We start from the raw sequence: 7,057 nt of genomic DNA, 5'->3' as shown, positions 1-7,057 counted from the left end.
TACATTCATTGATGATGACATTAAGAATTGACATCACTCCTTTGGTAATGGACTGAGTGTACCCTCCCCCAACTCTAGGTGAACATGAGCAAGAAGAATTTCTGCTCACTCAGCTCCTCTTTGGTCCTCAGACACCTGGATCCAAGGGTTTCTCATGGGCCCTGGAAATTCGGGGACTGAGAGGCACTGCCCCTGTTTCTACAGAGGCTTCCCAATAGTGAGTAGGTTGTGCCTGCTCAGTCTTCTGCCAAAGCTGCTCCACGTATCAGGCACATAACTAGACCCTCTTTATGTTTTACAAATTTGATAATCTCTTTTCGTATTGCATTGGTTTTGACATTTCAGCAAGAAATTGGGAGACGTAAGGATTTGCATGCATGGCTTTATACATTTTTGAGGGTATTTTAAAATTATCCTTTAAAGTTTTTTAAAACCTAGCACTTTAGAATCCCCATTTATAGAATAATGTTCATATGATTAGCTGTGATAAATTGAAATGTCACTTGAACTCTTTTCTCATCCCACATCAGAGTAATGTAAAGTACAAAGTCCATTTGTCTTTGGGTTGGAGTTTAAACATTTAGTGCCCCATAGTTAGCTTTCATCTACGACTCCCAAGTTGATATGAATGTTTTGTAGGATTATCCCTTAACAAATATGCAGGAGATAAAATTGGAACAGTTATTACTATTTCTCTCTTAAAATGTGGGACTGAGGATGGAGTGATGTCTGCCGCTTCGTCATGGTCATGTGGTGATGTGTCTGGCCCACTGGTCAAGTATCTGTCCATGCAACTATGATGATTTCATGTTTTACACAACTTTCTCTCCTTTTCCACCCAATTGTAGCCTTTTGGGCTTCTGTGTACACATATACTGCCTTCATAGCACTCTCAAATGACTACATCCCATTGTGTTTCGCTACATGTGAAGACCATGGTAGATTTCAAATTCTTGAAGATGAAAGACCTTTAATTCTCTAAAACGGCAATCCTAAAAATTCAAACACCATTTTAGAAGATGGATACATTCTCCAAGTACAACAGAATGTTTTTAGGCAATTATTGATCACTTTTCGTAAGTAGAATTTTGCTACAATTTTTGGGAAATTGACATTGAGTCTATGCCCAAATTATTAAGTATTATTAAGTATAATTAATATAACAACTTATATAACTTAACTTATATTAACTTATATAACTTAATATAATTAATATATTAAAGACAATTATTAAGTATTGCCTTTTTCACTAACACCTTCATCAAAGTTCTGTTTTATTTGTATTCCAAACCATCTTTATGCTGTGTTTGAAGTGCACCTAAAAGTAAAGAAGGAGCTGGCATGGCAGGAGGGGTGGAGATCTATAAGCCAAATTGTCAGATCTTGCTCTCCGAATCTACAGCTTATCTGCTCCTCTGCAGAAATCTATAATGCAGACACTCATGCAGGGGTAGCTTCTGTACCAGCAAAGCAATCAACTGATCAATTAGAAGGAACAGAATCTAAATCTTTGAACACTAAAACGGTATGTATTTGAATCATAACAAATGAATTTGGTAAGGTAACCTCAATCTAATTTGTATGTAAATTATCATGTTATTCTAAAATATTAAGCTTTTACTCTATTTAAATCATAAGCAAAGAAAAAAATAAAGAAATTCTTCAAATGTCTTATTAGCAAAGCCAAATATTGATAGCATTCAGACTTCTTTAAAAATAAATAAAACTTGGCATTGGCTGCCTGGAAAATCACTTCAGGACTAATAATATTCCAGGAAATATATCTCAGCCTATGTTAAGCAAGAGACATAAACTGTGTGACTTACTTCAGCTGCCTGGGATTGATTAAAGTGTAACCAGTTGCAAATATAATAAGAACCTATGGGTGTGCTCTAAGCATAAAACTAATGTTGGTTCAAAGCATTTCTTCTGGGTCATCAAGCCAACATCAGCCATGAGGTCTAGAAAGATCAATGAATGGTTACTCTCCGCTACCTTTAAAAGATATTTTACCCCTTGATGACAATGAAAAGTAAAAGAATCAGTGTATCTCAGCCTTTTCACACTACTATAGCAAAACACTTTAGATGGAAAAATTTATAACTAATAGAAATTTATTGATCATAGTTCCAGGGGCTGGGAAATCCAAGACCAAGGTACCAGCAGATTCATTGTCTGGTGAAAGTGTACTCTCCTTCAAAGATGGCACCTTCTAGCTATGTCTTCACATGGCAAAAGAGATGAACAGACTCCCTCAAACCCTTTTATAAGGGCAGTAATGCCATTCATGGGGCCAGAGCCCTGATGACCTAATCACCTTATAAAGACCCCACAACTTAATACTACTGCATTGGGAATCAAGTATTAACATGAATCTTTGAGAGACACAAACATTTAAACAACAGCAAAGTGGAAAATCTAGCTTAACCAATTATTGGAAGTTAAATTACTTGATCTATTAAGAATGCAACATCTTTCTTCCTAGCAATCTCTAAAATTAATAGTGGGAGATAATGTGGTTATCATTGTGAAACAAATGTCAACAGGCATTAAAATAAATCTCCATTTCTCCCAAATCCAAATTGTATCTTTATTTTCCATTTGTGAAAAACTCGCTCTCTCTCTCTCACACACATACACATGCACAATATATATATATATATTTTTACAAAAGATAACTAAATGGACACCACGAATTATAAAATAGATGAACATAACCAAAGCAACAATGATTACAATGACCAAAAATGAACACACTCATACTATGTTGTAATAGTGACAGATTTGGCCCAGTAACTTGCCCTTGTAGCAGTTGTTTTATTGTCTGCGATAATTGACTTACATGTGTTTTGACTTTGAGACCTTGTAGGATTTCAAGTTCCCTTTCCTTTCTCTTCCTTCCTTTCCTTTTCCTTTTCCTCCTTCCTGTCCCTTTCCTTCCCCTTCTTCCTATCCCTTTCCTTCCTCTCCTTTTTCCTTCCTCTCTTCTGTCAGTTTCATCTTTCAAAAAAAATATGTATTGGATCTCTAACGGGAGGTGGGAAACAGGCTGCCCTCTGGGGAAGCAGCGCAGAGTCCACTGAGACGTGCCTGCAGGAGTGCGCAGCAGCGAGCAGCGTGACTCTGAGTAAAATTCTGAGAGCACACAGAAGAGAGGGAGTTTTGTTCGCCTGTGTACTCTGGAAAGTTTCAAGAGCCTAATACTTCAAAAAATGTGTCCTGAAATTGCAATTTATATTTTACCAATAAAGAGGGAGCAGAAAGCTGAGCAACCAGAAAAGCGAGTGGGAGTGTGCAGAGCCAGTGCGCGGTTTTGCAAACAGAGCTGGTTTCCGGGGAGAGCAGCTCCTGGCATGTCTGGGGGAGTAGGTCCTTTTTGGGATGCAGCTTGAGGTAAGATTTAGAAGGATTTTAAGGGCAACGATAAAAGGATTGACATTTATTTTGAAGAGAGTGGGGCCATGTCACACTTCTGAGAAGGGGACTTTATGAACTGATCTGTGTTTTCAAAAGGCAACTCCCATCATAAGACTGGTAATAAATCAGCAGGGACATGTCTGGAAGCTTTATTGTTTTATTTTGCACATTGAATTCTGTGGTCCAGCTAAATCAATTTTCTTCTTTGACGTAAGTTAGAGGTCAAAATTCATTTTTTCAATGTAGATATCAGATTCACCTAGTGCTACTTATGGCGATTCTAAGACTTATCCCACTGATTATCAGTAGTTTCCTCATCACAAACCAGGTAAGCATGTGGTAGGTTGGTTGCAGAAAGATCTTAATAAGTTTCCCCATATCCGCCGCTTCAGTTCTATAATTTTTACTTCTCTCCAACTCTGCCTTGGACTCAGCCATGTGACTTATATTAATCAATTGGATGTGAAGAAAATAATTTCAACATACACTAAATTTCCATGTGCCTTTTTGCGAAATTGGGCTTGCTGGGATTTGGCTGTCTGCATTTACCATGATGACATGTGTGGAGGGATTGAGGGATATAAGAGGCCCGTGGATGAGAGCCCACTTATCTCAGCCATTGCAACTGAAACCATCATAAACTGGTCACAGCCGCTGACCCCAAACATGTCAGACAGCCCAGCCTCCATCAGCAGAGGCACTCACCCAACCTGCAGCTAACCACAGATGAGACCTGCGGTTGACCACAGATGCCCAGGTGAGAGTAGTAAAACTGCCCAGCTGACCACTAATGCATGAGCAATAACAAATTTACATTGTTTTAAGGTATCTGAGGATAGTTTCTAAAACATCATTATCATGACAATAGGTAATTAAGGCAGAAATGCTATGCAGAATTGGGGTGCTGGTGCTGCTATAACAAAAATCTGAAATTCCTGTCATTGCATTGTGGTCAAGGTTGGAGGAAGTGGAGGAAAATCAGGAGTCTGGAGTTACAGTGACCCATGTCATGTGGTGGTGGAACAAATTGTAAAGCCCTCATGCATGCTAACTTGGGAGACAGCAAATGTACTCAATAAACTTTTGGATTTGAACAATTAAATTTTGAAGCAGAATGTTGAATGTTCAGCTGGCTCTTAGAGCTAAGTGTAATAAGGTATTGCAAGAAAGAGTTGAGCTAGAGGAAGAATGGAGCATTTTGCAATCAAAATTTGGAGGGAATATGGAAGAGCCAGAATTTTCAAATTCAGGAGAGAAACTTGATTCTCATCTCCAATATTTCCATTAGGTTAAAAAGGTCTTCAGGATAAAATTATCATCTATGAGTGGAGACTAAATTAACAATATATTCGTAAGATCTTTTCTGATGACCTCAGTACATCCTCTCAGCTAGACAAAGGGATTTTACATATCAGTACAGTAATCAAAATTGAAAATGTAACATTGACTCAATACTATTTTTAATCCATATTTCATATTCAAATTTTATTAATTTTCCTAATAATGTTTTCTGTAGCTACCTTTCTTTGTTATATGCCAGGATCCAGTTCAGAATTTGACATTAAATTTAATTGCCATGTCCAGTTTGTCTCCTTTAATCCAGGAAATTTACTCAGCTTTCATCTTTTATGATTTTGACTTTAAGAATTCAGCCCAATTACTTTGTAGAATGTTCCTCAGTTTGGGTTTGTTGCATGTTTCCTCCTGAGTAAATTCAGGTTATGAGGTCATGCTTTTCTTTTCTTTTGGCAGAAATATTAAAGAAGTGATGTTTCCTTCCCAGGGTGTTATAACTGTAGGCAGATGATGTCCATTTGTCCTATTATTGAGGATATTAACTTGGATCACTTGGTTAAGGCTGTGTTAAGTTAACCCATCCCAAAGTTTTTATTCCTGTTGTAAAAAAGCAAATAATATTGAATCTATGTAAATATTATTATTTAGCAAACTTACATTCATTAGTTTTTGTGTCCACTGAAGAATGCTGCCTGGATCAATTGTTGTAGTACCATGGTGAAACTGTATTTTCCTCAACATGCATAATGCCATTGAGAGTTGTTGGCTATACATTACACATCAATTCTAGTTTAAGCAGGAAAGAGACTTATTTAGGCATACTAGAGACCCTCAGAGTGTGTCACAGAAGGCCAGAGAACCATCCTTTGGTAGAACACCTACGTGGCCCAGCAGGACTGCCCCAGCAGAGGAACACGGAGCTGTGGACACAACCCCTATAGACAGCACTGACAGTGCTGGGCCTGGGTGCTATGGCTGGCCTGGCAGAGGAGGTTTCCTCCCTTACCCTCCCCACAAAGGATGCTGCAAAGCACCTGCTTTTGAGATTCTCTGGTCTCTGAACAGAAGCCTCACTTGTGCCTATTCAAATATGCTTACTGTTAGAGCCAAGGTCACATGCTTGCACCTTAGCTGCAAGGGAGGATGCAAAGTGAGAGCTGACTTCTTCCTTATGAGGGCAGAGCACCAGCTCACAACCTGAGGACTTCGCCACCACTGGAGAGAAATGTCAGGAAGACTTAAAAACTTGATCATTTTTAGCAGGAAAGCTTTTCTCTTTCTTCCTTCTTCTTTCTTCTTTTTATTTCTTTCCTTATTTTTTCTAATATTACCTTTTATGATATTAAAACAGTTATTTTATTCTCTTTCAAGTTTATTCACACTTAAATAAATGGGACTTATTCTAAATTTTTTCAACAGTGTCAAAAGTTATTTAGGTCCTGTATTCTCCTTCCACAATAGGACAAGGGGCATGGTATCCGTTAGCTGTTAACTAGAGGACCACTCAACCTGTTGTCTAGAACTTTAACCACAACTGTTTAATATACAGAAATCAAATTTAGACACAGAATTGGTTATATGAACACACAGATGTTAGTAGGGTCTTTACTGGGCATAGTTTCGTAATCCCCACCATGCCTCTATAGGCACTTTGCTTTTTTTTTAATATGTAGTCCTTCCTTTCAATGCAGAAAGCTTGTAAACTATCTTAAATAAGACTGAAAATGTCTTTATTTCACCATAAATTCGAATAGTCATGGATTAGAACATAATTCAGTATTGATCTTCCTCCCTCAGTACCCTGAGGATACTTCACTGATTTCTTCATCAATTTGCCAGTGATGTGTCTGTGGTTATTCTTGCAGATATTTATTTTCAAAACATTTTTTATAACTTTTACTTTTTTTCTTTAACTTGCTGTTCTAAATTGTACTAGATTATGTTCCAATATGGATTTTTTTTCTTAACTCACTCTGAACTCAGATTGAGTGTCCTACAGAAGACGCAGAGCTTTTAAGTTGGAAAATAACCATTAACTTTTAGACTAGTCACGTCTGCATCATTTTCTTTTCATCTTCTAGAGTTGCCACCAAGAGTGTCTGGAGTCTCTCAGTCTATCTTCTGTATCTCTTAGTTTTCCGTATTTTAAAAATAAACTCCCTTCTTGTTGTCTTTCTCAGTGCTGTCTTACTATGCGGAAATGGTTTGAGGAGCTCGACTATATCTTATTCTCCACTCCCATCTCCAGTTTGACTGCCTAAATGTTTGTTGTTTTATCACAAAGGTTCAGAGAGATTCATTTCCTTATGGATTCAGACATTCACGCATTTACGCATGCTTTCAA

At 37.7% G+C, this 7,057-nt stretch overlaps 1 long non-coding RNA gene across 1 annotated transcript in view; it reads right to left on the bottom strand.

Moving 5' to 3' along the window:
* Positions 1-874: 874 nt before the first annotated feature.
* LOC105510951 overlaps positions 875-7,057 on the bottom strand; it is a 27,589-nt gene continuing 21,406 nt past the window's right edge. The window contains exons 3-4 of the long non-coding RNA XR_001001639.1: positions 2,843-3,135; positions 875-992 (exon numbers count right to left, since the gene is read on the bottom strand). This is a non-coding gene — a long non-coding RNA (uncharacterized LOC105510951). The remainder of the gene's footprint in view (positions 993-2,842; positions 3,136-7,057) is intronic.

Source organism: Colobus angolensis, unplaced genomic scaffold (assembly GCF_000951035.1).
Source record: "Colobus angolensis palliatus isolate OR3802 unplaced genomic scaffold, Cang.pa_1.0 Scaffold196, whole genome shotgun sequence".
NCBI lineage: Eukaryota > Metazoa > Chordata > Mammalia > Primates > Cercopithecidae > Colobus > Colobus angolensis.
Note: the sequence above shows the minus strand (reverse complement) of the source record. Positions and strands in the feature narration are given on the sequence as shown.